This window comes from Lissotriton vulgaris, chromosome 6, assembly GCF_964263255.1.
Source record: "Lissotriton vulgaris chromosome 6, aLisVul1.2, whole genome shotgun sequence".
Classification (NCBI taxonomy): domain Eukaryota; kingdom Metazoa; phylum Chordata; class Amphibia; order Caudata; family Salamandridae; genus Lissotriton; species Lissotriton vulgaris.
This window is the reverse complement of record NC_141694.1, coordinates 1,273,971,954-1,273,990,708: the sequence shown is the minus strand read 5'-3', so window position 1 is coordinate 1,273,990,708 and position 18,755 is coordinate 1,273,971,954.

The following is an 18,755-nucleotide window of genomic DNA, read 5'->3' as shown; positions in this document are numbered from 1 at the left end:
TTCTATCCCTATGAGTTTCCAACCCCAGAACCCTGTCAAGCGAGTCACCTCCCACAGCTGGTCTCCGTGCCACAGGGGGTCCTACCCGCCAGGGAGCCCAACCACCCCAGGAACTTATTGGCCTCATTCCGACATTGAACCACCACCCCGGTATGGGACGGCCAATCCTTTCCCTGTTTTCGAGCGTAGAGCAGGGGCTCGCAATTACCACCCGGCATTGCCCATCGATCTATCCTATAAGCCAGTTCCGACCGATCCGCGTACCACCTGCAGCTGGGAGGCCCAGTAATACAGCTTGATGTCCGGTAGGGCCAGCCCCCCATCATAGACCCCCCTCGTTAGCTTAGGCAGTGCTATCCTAGGGTTGCCACTGTCCCAGAGCAGGACCCGCAATGCTTGCGCTATCCGCTTGAACACCCCTGAAAGTTTCGGATATGGTGTATTTTGCAAGATGTAGAGTAGGCGCGGCAGTGGGAGCATCTTGAACATTGCTACCCGACCCATGAGGGATAGAGGTAGCGACTGCCAGTGGTTCACATCAGTTTTAAGGCGCAATATTTGGGGTTCCAAGTTCCTAGCGAGGAACTCCGCCCTGTCTCTTGTGATGTGGAGTCCCAGGTATTTAAACCCATCCACAGCGATAGAAGCGGGACACCGGGTCGGGTTTCCCGGTGGAGGGCCTGAGAGCGGGAAGATCACTGACTTCCCCCAATTGATCGTATAGCCCAAATGGCTACCAAATAATTCAAAGAGGTGTAGAGCCTGTGTGATCGAGTGGTACTGTCGGGGCATATACAACACAATATCATCTCCGCAGAAAGAAATACACTCCTCCCACGCATCGATCAGCGACAGGCCCCAAAACGATCTGTCACTTCTAATCCAGTGCGCTAGTGGCTCCAGGGCTAATGCAAAAAGGAGGGGGGACAGTGGACACTCTTGCCTAGTGCCCCTTCGTAGCGGAAAGGCTCTAGACACTGCGCCATTGGCTCTCACCCTTGCCACCTATTGTTCATATAAAAGCCAAACCCAGCTGCAGAATACAGGACCAAACACTAATCACCGGAGCACCATAAACAAATAGGGCCACTCAATGCTATCAAAAGTCATTGAGGCGTCCAGCGCCATCAAGGCTGTCTGGGTGTCCCACATCCTCTGTCATGTAAAGTACACCATAGAGGCGGCGTAAATTATGTTGGGTGCTCCTACGGGATAAGAAACCGGACTGGTCCACGTGTAGCAAGTCCGGCAGGACCGATAGCAGCCTGTACGCCAGAGCCTTGGCTAAGACTTTAGGTTCTACGTTTATAAGTGAGATGGGGCGGTAGGACGGACAAAGATCGGCCGTTTTTCCCGCTTTATGGATCACTACTATCTTGGCCTCTCGCTGGTCAGGGGGAAGTCTACCCTCCTCTTGCGCCTCCTCATACGTCCGGAGGAGAGGACCGACGATGATATTGGCCTGTCGTTTGAAAAGCTCCACCGGAAGGCCATTGGGCCCCTGCCCCTTTCCGGACTGGAGGGAGATAAGGGTCAACCCTATTTCCTTCCCTGTGAGGTCCGCCTCTAATCGATCCGCTTGTTCTTGGGATAAGGTGGGGAGCGCAAAATCCTGTAAGAATTCTGCGCAGTCTTGTTCAGTGCGGGTGCAGACCGGGGTGTAAACCCCTTCATAGTAGGATGCGAAGGCCTCCGCTATATCTGCGCTACTTGAGGTCGGTGAGCCTGCTTGGTCATGCACCCCGGCCACCCATGAACGCACCCTGTCCCGGCGTTCGAGCCACGCCAGCAGCTTAAGAGCCTTGTCTCCCACATCATAGATTCTGTGTTGGGTGGCGATGGAGTAAGTGCGTGCCTCTCCTTCTGCTAGAGTCCTGAGCTCCTTCTGTTTAAAGGCCAAGTTGTGTCTATCTGCAGTCAGCGTTGCACCTGCCCCCGCTCCATCTACTCAAGCTCTCTCTCTAACTGGGTGGCCTGCAGGGATTATTCCTTTTTCTTCGCTCTTATCAGCGCCTGTGCCTGTCCCCTCAGGACTGCCTTGAAGGCCTCCCAGAGTGTGATGCAGGATTTTACCGAGTGCTTATTCTCCTCAAAGTATAGCTGGGAGCCTGCCCTGAGCTTTCCGCTTATGGTGTCATCCCGGATGCGCCATGGATCTATCCTCGGGAAGGAGGCCCTGTTTATCACTGGCCCCTTGATCGTAACCCCAACCGGGGAATGGTCGGAAATTCTTCGGGCTAGATGAGGTTCTGCAAAGTCGCCCAGCTGGTCAGCGCGTGTAAAGAAAGGGTCTACCCAGGAAAGGGACCCATGTCTGGCCGAGAAGAATGTATACTGTTGTTGTGCAGGGTGATGTGTGCGCCAGATGTCTCTAAGCACTAGGGCAGAAATAAAGTCCTGCAATCCATACTCCCCCCTGGATCCCCGCCCGTCGCTCGAGCGGTCAATGTCAGCGTCCATCACGGCATTGGTGTCACTACCTAATAGGAGGGCACCCAATGGGAGATCAGTCAAAAAGGATCCCAGTCGTGTGTATGTTGAGGAGTATAGTCCCGGCGGGACGTAGCAGGAGCCTAGGACTAAGGTTCGGCCCTCCCACCTGCCAGCCACTGCGACCAGACATCCAGAGTCGTCTGTTCAGGTACCTGACACTATTAGTGGCAGGGTGTTACAGATTAAAATGCCTACTCCTCTGGACCCCGACGTGAACCCCGAGTGGGCCACCATTTTGTACCCAAATCTGTCAAGGGCCCTTCAGCCGTTTCCGCGCAGGTGCGCCCCTGGAGCAGGACCACATCTGGTGAGTGTCTTTTCAGGGATTGGAGCACTAGCTTCCGCTTAATTTTGTTGCCGAAACCATTGACGTTCCACGTCCAAACTTTATTGAGCATCTGGTCCCCCATCGTGGACATCTGGCCTCCAACTTATCCGGACATGAATGTCCCACTGTGCCCCGAACGAGCCCTCTCCGCATGCAGAAAAACTGTATTGATATCGAGCATAACATATCCCTGTCACAAAAACTCCCCCCCTTTCCAACTCCCTCCTCCCTGCCTCCCTGCTAGGTGGGTCCCCAACCTCCCACCGATCAAACATGCAGAGTGCCTGTCGTCCCTTCCTACCCATAGCAAAACCTGAACAGGAAACGTGAGCTTACAGCCAGCAAAAGAAGTTATACAGTATTGGCGGACTTTACACCCAACATGGTAAACATTATCTAGCAACCCCTAGTCAAACCCCCCGGGCATCCACCCTACCCCTTCAGACCGCAATGAGTACATGTCCCAAGCAGTGCGTCCAGTGTGCTAGGAATCCCTCAAGGGGCCCACGGGAATTCGGCCACTCTCGGCTCACGAAAATGCCCACCAACAGCCTCTCATTCCCAGGCCACCGAAAACCCCACCAGTCGCCCAGGGCGGAAGTTACTTTACATCGCCACACTGTCCCTTTTGCTTGGGCCCACCCTGAGCACTGACCTGCACGTCTGGTGCTCAGGTGTCCCCTGACGTCGCCTCTCGTTGTGGCGAGCTCTGTTCAGGCCCGCGCCTACCCCTGTTCGTGTCCACTGACCGCCAGCCATCTAGCCAGTCGCTGGCCTCCTCCGGCGACTCAAAGAAGTAAGACTTACTGCCGTCCAGGACCTTAAGGCGGGCCGGGAAGAGCATCATTTACTTCACGCCTTGTTCACGAAGTGCTCTCTTCACTACTTCAAAGGACCTGTGTAGGTGCTGAACGTGGAGCGTGAAGTCAGGGAAGAAGCGGATGGTGGCATTCTCCAGCTGAAGATCTCGGGTCACTCTCGAAGCCTGTAGGATGGCATCCCTGTCCCTATAGTTCAGGATCCGAGCGATGATTGTTTGTGGTGGGGCCCCTGGCTTGGGCTTCCCCCCCAGTGCTCGGTGGGCTCATTCAACGGCGAAGAAGTTGGATAGGCGCTTCGGCTTCAGGTGGTTAAGGATTAAGTCCTCCACGAACCAGTCAGTGGACTTCACCTCCACTCCCTCCGGAACCCCCACTATACGGATATTATTGCGCCGCGCTTTACCTTCCTGGCCCTCCAGTCGGGGCTGAATATCGGACTGGTTCCTCGTCAGGGCGGCCACTTGCTCTTCCAGCCTCTTTGTTTTAGATTGGAGGCTTCCGATTCCTGTCTCCGCCACTGCAACCTTCTCAGACATCTTGCGGAAATCCGCCCGCAGGAGGTTGACCTCTTCCGTTACAGAGTCCAGTTTGGGCTCCAAAGTGGCCCGCAGGTCTCTGATCGCACCCATGATGTCCCTCAGCGACGGGTCTGGATCGTTGTCCACTGGCTCCCCCAGTTGGCTTCCACCTAGTGATTCACCCTTTTTGCCCATGGCCACTGTGTATTTGTCAATGTGGTTGGACTGGCCTTGTCCCAGTGGTCTGTTGCAGCCCATGTTTGGGTGGGTAGGCCGCTCTCATGCTCGACAGTGGGCGCCACCAACGCTCCTCCCGTGCGCCAAAGAAACTGTCCCTTGTCTGTCAATAGCCGCCCCCTGCCTTTGCGGAGCTGCTGGTGACCAGCATCGTTACTCAAGCCGCTTTGCGCCCGTGTCGAATATTCTTGTCCCGGTAAGTACCAGGCCGCTGCTGTCCCCTCTCGTCGATGACTCACCAGGCGTGTGTCGTCGCGCTAGGGCCTCCGTCCTCCGCTAGTGCCCGTGGTGCAGACTCCGGGCGTCAAGCGCCGTCACCCCCAACGCCTTCTTATTCCTTGTTATCTGAGTACCTGCACTGACGCTGGCCTGGCTGGGGGTTAACAATGCCTCTACATGTCCCACTTTTAAATATCATGAACCCTACTTGGTGGCTTGCATGGCACACATGAGGGTGACTTACTAGTATTTAAAAGGGAGATTTTGACATGATGAATGGGTTTACTTTGACAGGTTTAAGTGCATGTTGTGCACTGTCACAGTTAAGCTACAGTGTTACACCTGAAGCCATGTTTGCAATGCCACTATAATGGATGTCACAATAGGTGTTGCAGTCCATCTGTGGCATCTAAATTCCAAGCCCTGGGGGCATCTTGTACCATAGCCTGTGGACTTTATGGGCAGAGTCAATTTATCAATTAGTAGTATGCGCATTCAACAATGTTTAATGGGTATCACAAGCACTGTACTACGGTTTAGCAGGGGTAAAGTACAAAAAGTTCTAGAGACAGTAAAATTGTAAGGCCCAGCAAAAGGCAAACACTCTGGGCTGACCACACAAAAATGGCAAATTTCCTACAATAGCTAATTTCAGATATTGTGAAAATCGGAACCTGGGTGTTAGATTTGCTTGCGAGAAGTTTTGCACATTTAGAATCAAACCTCCTTGATACAAGTCTTACTACTGCACACATATTAACTGAGAAAAATCCAGTTTAAGGAGAGGACACTTGCCCCATGTCATGTAGAAAGCAAAACAGGAAGACCAGTTCAGGGTAACCCAAGGATATACGAAATATTGAAAATGAGAATTGATGACCTCATAAGCTGCTAAACAACACAATTTAAAGAATAGAATTGTGACAAAAACTGTGGTGTTAATAGCAGGAGACCTCATCAACAGTAAGGATCTTTACTAGATGAGCATAGTGCCATCCAAGCCTAAACGTTAAAGATGCTTGAACAATGTCAGATGGACAGTAGCAGATGTACAATATCTGGAGATATTAGGGCACAGACACCAGTGCCTTCTGATAATAAAGAATATTGATCCAGAATAGACATAGGATGGAGCTACCAGGTTCTATGATGCTTTGTGTTTTTCTCGCTGCTGAATGTTGGATGTAGGGAGTAGGGCAGGGTAGGAAGGTGGATACCTGACTATGGTTGCCCCCAACTTTTTGCCTAGTGTTTAGCTGGTTTTCGACTTAGTTGGCCTGGGATCCTGCTATTCAGGACACCAGGCTATCCGCTCTCTCTGTAAAATGGACTCCATGTACTGTAGGTACATACCAAATTGGATATTGGGTCACCCTTGTGAGTCCCTGTATAGTGTACCATAGGTACCCAGCACATATCATGCCACCCCTGGCTGGCCACCTAAATTGATACAACTGGCTGATCACTCAGCTGGGGCAAGGTCGTGTAACCACCCCTTGCTTAGGTATAGTATTCCTATACCTACCTTAAATATAGACACATAGTAACCTATAAGTCACTCCTATGGCAGGCCTTAACAATCCTGGAGGCAGAGTGCTTGGTTATGTGTGAGATGGTGCTCTAGCATGAGCTGAGCCTGTTTTCAGCTTTCGGAACCATTTCCTTATAGCTGTTCTATGATATTGCCATACCATATACTCTTAAGTGCATTATAATCCTCGCGGTTAGTGCTAACTTTGGTTTGGCTTTATCGAAACATGTCGTGTAAGGTGTCATACACTTTGGAATACTACCCCTCACCAATTCTGGCGACAGGGGTAGCATTCCACCCTTCTAGAGGGAGAAGACATGTTGAAACTACTGTACCCGGTTAAAGTTAACCAGAGCCCCAGCAGCACAAAATGGATGCTGCTGCCACAGACACAAGTCTGACCTCTTGCTGCTGGGAGTCCTTCCAGTCACAGAGGTTTGGACAATAGGTTTCCTGCATGGGGAGGTGCGAGCACCACCCCATACAGGAGGATGTGTGTTGGGACAGGGAGGGCTGAATAGAAACAGACACTGCCTGGAGCACTCTATGTGCTCCATGCATACCCCAGTTCAAACCGGTTGCTGGGGCACTCCAGCCCCAGCTCTGGCGTGAAGCTGGACAAAGGAAAGGGGGTGTAACTACCCCCCTTCCTGGTCCCACCCATAGGAGGGACCTAGTGAGTAAACCAGCCCCCTTTAGTTGTATAAAGGTAGGAGCTGACCCAGGAGACTTTAGATTAATCCTGGAATTGACTTGAGACAAAACTCTGGACCCTTGGACATTCACCTGAGCTGAAGACTGAAGAATCTCCCTTGTGGCCAAGGAGTGACCACCTTGGGCAACCAGGCACCATCCAGCAACTCAACGGCTTGCTTTGTCCCCGTTCCCGCCAGAACCCGAGCACAGAGCCCGACAAGATCCAGACTCCCAGACCTCTCTGACCCCACTGCACGACTCCAGCACAGCTGAGCACCGTGGAAGGCGTTGGGACACGTGGGACCGGACATCTTGGAAAGTCTGCAACTTGCTAACAGCGCAGATCCTGAGGCATCCTCGAAGCTGTGCACTGGGGACTGAGACACCCCGACACCGAGCTCCACCTGCACCGAAGACCAGCCCTCCACACTCCATGAGATCTGCGTGGGGCCCTTCTGCTTGTGTTCTGTAGACGTGTTGTCCTGTTGCTGGCCCGTTGGCTAGTAGCCCTGTGGCGACGATCCTCTTGAAAATCCATTGCTGGTCTGGTTGCTCCAGACTGGCCCTTGCTTCCCTGCAAAGGTGAAGTACCTCAGACCCTCCTAGTCTGCACCAGAAGCCTTTTGTGTATCCTGCGTGGGTTGCCTTTGCTTAGGCTTGTTGGCTCCGATCTTGAAGCCGATTACTCCATCTGCGAGAACCTTCGTGGGACAGCTCCTCTCCAGCACATGGTTGTCCTCAACACCTCCTGGTCTGCGTGGCTGCAAAGACAAGCTTCACAACAGCACCTGATTGCTCCTCGAAGACGTCTGTTTCCTTCCTGGTTCCACCCGGTCACTGGCTAGTGACCTAGACTCTGTCCCCTCTGCTTTCAGGTCTTCTTCAACTCCGATCCACCCTTGGATCCACCCGGACAACTTCCTCCTGGTCGCCTGCAGCATCTTCTTCCAAGGCTCCATAGGAATCAACGAGAAAACCCGACACACTTTGACACCTATGCACCCGCAGCCCGTGGGTGAGGTAACGCGAGTCCTTTGGTGCTCCTGTAAGGATTGACTATCCTAGTGTCTAGTTTTGTTAGATGTATCTTCCTAGTTAGACCGGAAGTGTCCTAAATCTCCATTTACTTACCTTTTAAATACCCATTGACTTTCTATTGACTCTCGCGTGAGTGTACTGACACTGCACGCGCCGCCTGTGGGCCTCCTACTCCTACCCTAAGGGTTAGATAGTGTAGCCCCAGCGATTCCCTAGGCCCTAGGCCTCTTCCTTTCCCAAGTCGTGGTTCTTATACCACTTACTTAGTATATGGTTTTACGCGCCCCTAGGGCCTAACTGTAAATTGTGCTATTTAAAGTATTTCTGAGAGTAACTTGTTATGTGCTTTTGCTTCTGACCTCATAAAGAGTTCAGAGGAGTGTGTTAGTGAATAAATACATATATATTTTATATATATCCTGTGTGGTGTCCTTTCATTTGGTATTCAAGGGATAACATATGGTAAAACAGCAGGCTTTACATGCCCTCAAGAGTCTTTTAGCCTAAGACTGTTCTGTCCACGCTACCTCTAGGATAGCTGGTCTATAAGGCTGACTTTACAACCATCACCATAAGGATTGTTTGGACTGGTGCAAGGTGTTCACTAGAATAGTGAACATCATATACCAGACCAACTTCTCACAGGCAGGGCATGGAGCACTCACAGAAAGAGGAAGAAACACATCACTTTTACAAACCAGTAAAGGAGCCATGCCACACACACTCGATTAATGTAGAGACACTGACTCCCCTGAAGGCACGGTTCAGTGGTGCAGTTAACAATATGGCGCACACTACGTAGCCTGCTTCCTGTGAAGTTCTAACACATCAGCTAATGTGGTGCGGTGAGCCTGAATGGAATGTTGCCAAAAATCAAAATTTGATCAATCTGGGAACTGGAATAAAGATGGCACACCCACTACATGAAGAAAACGCAAGCACGGAGGGAAAGCTGGAAAGTCTTGAGATGTGCCCACAAACTGGGCAGAATGGACAAATACATTGTGACAAAAGAGGTATACAAAAGGTATGCTCTTTTGTACACAGAAATACATTGGAAAATGCATTTGTTCTCTGTTCCTCCACCTTCTACAGCCAAACTTAGTTGGAGATATTAACAAGAGTTAGCTAATGGGAAATGAAAATAAACCAATGAGATGTGTGCTTGACCACTCAGTCTGAACTCTTCGAACATACTAGCCCGGATATTCAAATGTAAAGCCAATTTAGAGGAATGTCAGTTGTTCAGAACCATCAATTCCACCTACAGGGTGTTTGTAAAAGAGGATATGAATGGGAGCTTGGGCGTGTTTCAGATGTAATGGGGTTGTATCGGATTGTATTGCACTAAACTAGCATTTTTGTAACACTTTCTACCCCTATGTGGGTCAATGAAGAGCATATCAACATGGATGACAGAGCATGTTACATAACAAAAACTACATTGGGTAAAGAGTGTCAAGAGTCTAAGTATCATAGCAATTTCTTGCTAGAGCTCAGTTTCTAAGGTATAAATGTAAACATATATACCAAGATACTCTAACCACTATAGTAATTTTTCATGAGGATATGGTCCGGTTTATGAAAGTATACTAAGATAAACTGGAGGTGACAGCATTCCTAAACATAATTGTGGATGCAAGTTGCTCAATGCACATATGCAAGCAGCAGTTAGAATAAAGCCTAAGTAATCTTCAGTGAAGTCTATGAAGTGAAAGTGGGAGAGTAAAGTATACAACAAATACAACCAACAAAAATATCATAGATGGCAGTGATGCTGGAACAATACACATTTCAATTCTCTTTTGAACATTACCAGCAGTCTATATGCCTAACTGCTGCTGAAATAAAGCTCTAGGGCACAGGTGTCTTCCTAGAGAAGAATTGTTTTAGAGTCCTCTTCTATTTGAAGCAAGGGATTTCAAGGAGGAGGGAATCAGTACTATCGAACAACAAAGGTCCTCCTGAAAGAAGGACCCGTTTCTGAGCTAGGTAGTTATGTGACCCAGTGTGGATTGATTTTTTAACAATGCAGGCTACTTTAAAGATGAAGCTGCTTTCAAGGAGGCCATGTATATCTTAGACAAAGCAGTACATAACGATTGTCCAAGTCTATCATTGACACCACAGTTTTATTTGGTTATTGTGGAAAAACCGCAAACAACAAAACACAAAAAGCATCTACGGGGTCAGGTTATACCTACCCTGCCCCCTTATATTTTTATTTTTAAACATGTTCAGGACAGGTTAATACGTTCTTGAGTCCTGTAATGGCTGCCAGCGACATTTCAAAAACCATAGAATGGATATATACCAAGTCATAAAAAGCACAATCTGAGGATCAAGATCTAGCTTCTTGCCAAATTTGGTGTAATTCTGTTCAGTAGTTTTTGCTGCTGCCTTGTCTAAAGAAGTTCGTTTGTGGTAAATGCTTGGGGATTTTGTGTTTTCGGACCCCCCCCCCCCTTTTTCTCAGCCCCTCGCTTGACGGATCACTCTGAAACGTTCCAGGAAAGCTGATGTGGATTAACTGTTTTTTTTAAAAGTTGTGGGAAGATTCGTCAAATGGGGCCAACGTTATTAGCAAACCAAAAAACGCTCATATATATATATATATATAAATACACACACACCTTTACAGGGCCTTTGAGTCAGCCCTCTTCATTCACTGATGTGCTCACGTGTCATGCACACCACAGCATGTCACAAGTGGAAGAGGCCAGCCCACTTCAACCATTCGCTTACCTGATTGTGAGTGAGGGCAATTTTCTCCTGCACAATGTGCACATTCTCACAATAAGTAGCCCACTTTGATGTCAATGTGCTTATACCATATATATATATATATATATATATAAAAAGTCGAACTTTTTGACACTTTCTCCTTCGAGAAACGCTTTAATGCAGGTTTCTGGCAGTAAACTCTACGCGTTTCAGGAGCTCACCTCCCTTGCTCACGAGTGACATTATTGTGTTTACGATAGGGTTTTAAACAAACATGTGACATTGCAGTGCATAAACATAAACAACAGACTATCGCTGCAAAAGTAAATAAAGATTGTGAAGATACTAATGGTAGTGCCGAGTAAAGTCCTGACAATGCTTTTAATTTATATATTACTCTTTGGGGCTTCTTGACTTAAATAATAACATTAGCATATACATATTCCATGCTTTATTCTCCCCTAGGATGAAATGTTTAGCATAAATCATATTTTGTATATTTGCTACTTCACTTGCCCTCGTGTTAGATTTTCATTAAATGTCATAGAGATATTTTGCCCTAGTGGGCTTATATCCATATCCTCTTCAGATATATGGTTCATTCATTATATGACAGTTCCTTTCCTGTACTTTTGTAACCAAACTCATAATTGTAATGATATTCCCATATATTTTTTTATAGTATATAATTTTCAAAACTCTTTGATTGGTATCAGTTTTTGTGAACCATAGAGAATCATTTTGCCCCAGTGGGCATACATTTTGTTCTTCTGGGCAACACATTATCATTTCCACGTAGTCAGTTTCAAGTCCCCATTTTCACTCCTTTCGTCCTCTTAATACTCGGCTGACATGTACTTCAATTCATTTCTCTTCCATTTTTCATTAGTATCTATGAAAATACATAGACAAAAATTATATTAACCACACATATATTCCAACTTACACCCTGTGAATTAAAAAAACCAGAGATGCAAACAAAGGGGGGATGATTTCTGCACTGTTCCTGAAAAGAGATGAGGAAGTAGGGGAGGTTCTACCTGGCGTGACCAAGGGTGTTCCAATGATACCCTGGGGCATCCATTATGTTGGATGTAGTTGCCTCACACACCCCGAAGAGTGTCATGCTTCATCATCGGCGGTTGCTCCTCGTCGGGGAGGCGGTGCAACCCCCGACGGGCTCACCTCAAAGAGGGGCTCTTTGGCGGTGATCTTTTTTCCAACAGCCTTGTGGTGAAGTGGGGGTATGTGGGCAGGATGGTGTATTCCTGTGATAAGATGGTTAAAATGTAGCAAGGGGTACCGGAATGAACTTTATTCTGGGGGTCCCCTGGCTACAGTTAAAAGGTGGGGCTAGCTTCCTAGATGTCAACTGATTTAGGTTGTGTGACCCTAGAAGAGGCTAGAAGTGAATGTGGTCAACATGTTTCTCGCTAAGGGTCGATTAACCGCGATTCTTCAGGACCAAAGTGAAAAGAAAGAAAAACAACAACATGCTAGTATCATATGTGTTGTGTTTGTTACCTTAGTGGATCCTCCTATGCCTGTACATAGAGAAAGGATAAGGAAACAGCAATTATATTCAGTACAGATATGCAAGTCACAACATTGCCAGGGAAAAAAATATATATATATTGACATGCTGGTGGTACTGGGAGTGATTTTACACGTCCACCGCATGCCACGTGTATTGAGCGTGCAATGTACAAGGTGAAGAGCACACGCAATAACTGAATCTGTGACTGGGACTGTGATTAGTGAAGGTGGTGACTAAAAACATAGGTATAGAGGTTTCTTGTTAAAAATGTAGCAGTCTTAAAAATGAACGCCTGCCTACAGTGTGTTGAGTACTAGGCAGGTCTTTTGTGCAGACACCAGATGGAAACGTTTCTAGACGTAGTAACAAACTCCCACTGTGACCTGTAATACGTTTATGAAAACACATGTTCAATTCCCTACTCACCTATCGGTCATACGCTAGGGGCCACATGAGGGATCGGCGGGACAGTACAACAGAGCTGAGCCCTTAGTGTGTGGCTAGAATAGGGTATAAACTCTGAAGTCCCCCCATGAGTTACCGTTACCAGCCACATTCCCGTGACAAGACATCTGACATAGGCACTTACTACAAACCGATCCAACTCGGGGCCACTCCCACCCTTGTGCCACTGTTGACCTTGACCCACCCACTGCCATCGGTCCCCCACCACATGTGCACCTTGATCCTACTATACATAGGGATCTCATTAAGTCATCTGCAGCTCTGTGTATAGATTGGATAGTCTTCGGTCCCCTCACACCATGGCCGCCTTGGGACTACATGAACTCATCCAGTCATCTGCAGCTCTGTGCTCCAGTTAATTCTTGGGCCCCCCACACCATGGCCGCCAATTGTCTAAATGTACCAGCCCGGTCTGTACCGATGAGAGGTGTACAGATAATGGATAGTCACAATAGTCACACAACCCCTACCGCCATATCCATCTATGTCCCAGCCGCGTTCTGGCTGCACAAAGGTCCCTCAAATTGAGACTCTGCAAAGCGAAAACAGCGGTGTTTAACCCAGGGCACGAGCAACTCCGCTATTTCCACACCATCTTAAGATGGCCGCCACACAATCGGCCTCGCACATGTGACCTTAGGCAGGGGGCGGTGACCAGACTTGGCGCGCCGGTCTTCCGGTGTTGTTTAAATAACCCTTGCCGCCGAGCTGACACATCTACTCGAGCTCGGCGGCAATGGGTAGGTCACAACACACGGACACAGAAGACTGAAGGTGAGTGCGTTAGCGCTAAATAGAGGGTGGGCATAGAGACCCTAATTCCATACCAATTACTTGGTGATGTGTAGCCCACTTGTATTAATGCAGGGACGCGCTTTTTCTACCCTATTCTAGCCACACACTAAGGGCTCAGCTCTGTTGTACTGTCCCGCCGATCCCTCATGTGGCCCCTAGCGTATGACCGATAGGTGAGTAGGGAATTGAACATGTGTTTTCATAAACGTATTACAGGTCACAGTGGGAGTTTGTTACTACGTCTAGAAACGTTTCCATCTGGTGTCTGCACAAAAGACCTGCCTAGTACTCAACACACTGTAGGCAGGCGTTCATTTTTAAGACTGCTGCATTTTTAACAAGAAACCTCTATACCTATGTTTTTAGTCACCACCTTCACTAATCACAGTCCCAGTCACAGATTCAGTTATTGCGTGTGCTCTTCACCTTGTACATTGCACGCTCAATACACGTGGCATGCGGTGGATGTGTAAAATCACTCCCAGTACCACCAGCATGTCAATATATATATATTTTTTTCCCTGGCAATGTTGTGACTTGCATATCTGTACTGAATATAATTGCTGTTTCCTTATCCTTTCTCTATGTATAGGCATAGGAGGATCCACTAAGGTAACAAACACAACACATATGATACTAGCATGTTGTTGTTTTTCTTTCTTTTCACTTTGGTCCTGAAGAATCGCGGTTAATCGACCCTTAGCGAGAAACATGTTGACCACATTCACTTCTAGCCTCTTCTAGGGTCACACAACCTAAATCAGTTGACATCTAGGAAGCTAGCCCCACCTTTTAACTGTAGCCAGGGGACCCCCAGAATAAAGTTCATTCCGGTACCCCTTGCTACATTTCAACCATCTTATCACAGGAATACACCATCCTGCCCACATACCCCCACTTCACCACAAGGCTGTTGGAAAAAAGATCTCCGCCAAAGAGCCCCTCTTTGAGGTGAGCCCGTCGGGGGTTGCACCGCCTCCCCGACGAGGAGCAACCGCCGATGATGAAGCATGACACTCTTCGGGGTGTGTGAGGCAACTACATCCAACATAATGGATGCCCCAGGGTATCATTGGAACACCCTTGGTCACGCCAGGTAGAACCTCCCCTACTTCCTTATCTCTTTTCAGGAACAGTGCAGCAATCCCCCCTTTGTTTGCATCTCTAGTACTCAGTACGGACACTTAGCTGCTACTGGACCTTCCACCATCTTGAGTGGTAAACAGTGTCCTCTCGCCTCCCTTCTTTTGAAATCTAATTAAAAAAACCAATCATGGTTATTACACTTGTCTGAGACAAACAAACTCATTTTTTCAGTCCTATAGACCGGAGTGGGTCAAACACTGGGATCGCATATTCAAAGTGACACAACCTAATATTACTTAAAACTAGATTAGGTCATGTCGCCATTACTCATAACTACAGAAATATCATCTCTGTGTTCATTACAGATCAACTTCTCACACCTCCAATGTTTCATATTATTAAACGTTAAGTTCACAGTTAACAGTCCTCGACTTAAATTGCTATATCATCATTTTTTAGCCTAGATGAGTTTCCAGTTCCTCATCACAATTATGTCCAATCGGTACTGTTGTTTGGTATTTAATAATCAGTCTGGATTCTAGTCTCCGTAGTTTTTGGATCTTATTTCCCCCTCAACCATCATATTTAACCATGTCTAACACACAGAATCTCAGTAAGTTTGTATTCTGGTTATGTTCTGTTTGAAAATGCCTTGCAATGGGGTAAGCCTTATCACAGTTCTTTATGGCCCTTAAATGCTCCAAAATCCTGATTTTGGCTTTGTGTATCGTGCTGCCGATATAGGCCTTATCACAAGGGCAGAACAAAGCATAAACTGCAAACTCCGTGTTGCATGATGTATGATCTTGTATCACAAAGGGTTCTGTGTGTGGTGAGAGTTTAACTTCCTTACAGTTTTTGCTATGCTTGCATGCTTTGCAGTTTCTGCAAGGAAAAAATCCTTGTATCCCCATTGGTTTTTCTTTTACTGGAATTACAGCACTACATAGTTCATCCTTTAAGGACTTCGTTTTCTTGAAAGTTATCTGTGGATATGATTCTACATATCCTGCAATCTCAGGATCTGTTTGCAATATATATATAGTAACGCACCAGTTTTGGGTTCACCTCGTCTTTGATGCCGAATAACTGCAAGACGTCCTTCTGCCACATATATATATAGTATATATATATAGAAGTACTATTGGAAACCCTCTCACACTTAGAAATTGATCCCATCATCATAAACTTTATAAAGGAATTGTACCGTGGGGCAGGTGCAAAAGTCCGATTTGGTATAAAGGGGGAATGTACTTCTAAATTCCCAATTAAAAAAGGCGTCCGACAGGGATGCATATTGGCACCGCTTTTATTTAATTTATATATAAACAATATAGTATCCCATTTGACTGAAAATAGGCATGATTATCCACAGGTAAAAGGGAAACCAGTTCCAATCCTGTTATATGCGGACAACGTGGTCATTATGGCACGCACGCAACTGGGTCTCCAGAGGTCACTTAACTCTTTTTCTGACTTCATGGGAGCACGGGGCTTAAAAATGAATACCAGCAAGTAATATGTTTTTGGCGGGGGTAAAGATCGACACAACAGAAACCTTCTCTTACTTAGGCATTAATTTCGACAACAATGGGACCTGGGCCACAGCGGCAACTGCTCGGAAACTAGCTTTTTCCCGTGCAATTGGCGTGGTGTGAAATTTTGCTACAAAGTTAGGAGGTCGACCGGTAAAAATCCTTATTGATATTTATAAGGCAAAATGTGTGTCCACAGCAATATATGGGGCAGGCGTTTGGGGTATCACGGATACAAGTAAAATCCAGGCGTGTGAAAACGCATTTCTACGGTACCTACTAGCAGTACCAAAGTCAACCCTCCACATACGTCTGTCATAAAGAACTGGGCATACTTTATGTGTCGGACCTCATCAAGGTGAGCCCGGTCTTGTTGTGGCACAGGGTTTGGGTCTCACAGGAGACAGGGCTAAATAGGGACATTATCTGCGATTGTATGGCTCATCAAGGGTGCATGAAAATAGACTGGTTAAGGTATGTGAGATGCTTTCTAATAGCTATAGGCCATCAGGACTACTTTGATAACCCTTCTATTATGGCAGGCGTCTCAAGGCAGAAACTGAAAGAGGCCTGTCTTACTTACCTGGAAGATTCCAGGTGGCATCAGGAGGGTAAGAACTCATCTGTCATTCATAACCATATGTTGTTAGATGGCACTGGCTTACAGAAATATTTAATACTCACATTGAATTGTTTTACCCGGATGCTGCTCACCCGTTTCAGGGGGGGCAGTTTCTTCAGACTGGTGACCTTCCCGGAGGCGAACATTTGGTCAGAATCCCTCTTTGCGTAGCCTTCATTGGCTCCGCATTGAGAGTCGCTCTAAATTTAAGGCGCTCTGTTTCACACATAGAATCATCTGGGGTAAGGCACCTCAATATCTAACATCCTTGATTCATCTGTACGTCCCCTCGCACTCTCTGCTGTCATCCAACCAACACAAACTCCAGATTCCCAGAATTAGGAGAGCCCGTCCCTGTTGAACTCTCTTCCTCTTCCAACGGAATCTAACCTTCTTAGGTTCCGCAGGGATCTTAACACCTGGCTTTTCAATCAATAAACGAGTCTGCAAGCACACTCCCTTTGTCTTTGGTTTAGCGCCAGGAAACCTTCGGGTAGCTGCGCGCTTTATAGGATTAAATATAATCCCCGCCCCTTTGTTCTTGTGACGATGTATCACAGCAAACGACTTTACATTGTATTATGTTTTGTAAATATTATACCTCAATCAGGAGACGGTACATTATTAATTTACTCAAAAGCTGGGGTCTAAGACAGTGCAGACCAGCCCTGTTAAGATTGCAAATGTTGTGAGGATGAGCTCACTCTTTTTAGTGTTTCACTGTTTTTAAAATGTGTCTTAAGACTCAGATTATCAATGAACTAGAGTGTTTGTTTCTGGTCTTGAAATTAGTGGCATATTCGTTTTTTTATATACTTTTTTCTAATTATTCTGTGTTTAATTCATTTTTTAATTCAATGTATTTACGTATTTAATGAATCAAATGAAATTTGTACTTGTATTTTAACATGTGCTTTTATGGTCTCTATATTGTTACCGAATAAAGCTACTTTTTGACTTTGACTTTGAATATATATTTATATTTATATATATATATATATGAACCAACAAAGTTGCCTGTTATGAAGGGGACCACACTGGTGAGTATTTATGCTCTGCGGTTTTCCAGCCCATGAAGAAGTGCTCTCAAGCACGAAACGCGTCGGCTGAACTTTAAATCAAGCTAGGCCTTTCATCTGCATGGAAATTGCTGTTCTCCCAATAAATGAATGACAGAGCAATACTCACCCGTGTGGTCTCCTTCATAACAGGCAACTTTGTTGGTTCATGTTTAAGCGGCCCGGCCTGAGTCGCGGAGATGACCCGCTGCACGTGTGCATCCCTGCGGCAGCGTCACCGACGTTGAAGCTTCAAGGACGGATGATGTCTTTTGGAAGATGTTAAGAGCATGACAAGCAGTTTGATTTTGCCCCACAACCCACTTGGGAACACTTCCAGTTCCATTGCCAACAGGAGCCGGGCAACTCACTAGAGGAAGAAACGGAGCACTACAACTGCCAGCAGGCCACTGGGTGGCAACGCCCACTAAGGTGGGAGAACTGTTCAAATTCATGCCGAGTTAAAGAAGCCATGGCTCCTGCTCTGAGGTTTTCCAGCCCATGAAGAAATGCTCTCACCCACGAAACCTGTCGGCTGAACTTTAAATCATGCGAGGCCTTTCATCTGCATGGAAATTGCTGTTCTCACAATAAATGAATGACAGAGCAATACTCACCCGTGTGGTCTCCTTCATAACAGGCAACTTTGTTGGTTCATGTTTAAGCGGCCCGGCCTGAGTCGCGGAGGTGACCCGCTTCACGCGTGCAGCCCTGCGGCAGCGTCACCGACGTTGAAGCTTCAAGGATGGATGATGTCTTTTGGAAGATGTTAAGAGCATGACAAGCAGTTTGATTTTGCCCCACAACCCACTTGGAAACACTTCAGTTCCATTGCCAACATGAGCCGGGCAACTTACTAGAGGAAGAAACGGAGCACTACAACTCCCAGCAGGCCACTGGGTGGCCACGCCCACTAAGGCGGGAGAACTGTTCAAATTCAGTGCCGAGTTAAAGAAGCCATGGCTCCTGCTCTGAGGTTTTCCAGCCCATGAAGAAGTGCTCTCACACCCGAAACACGTCGGCTGAACTTTAAATCATGCGAGGCCTTTCAT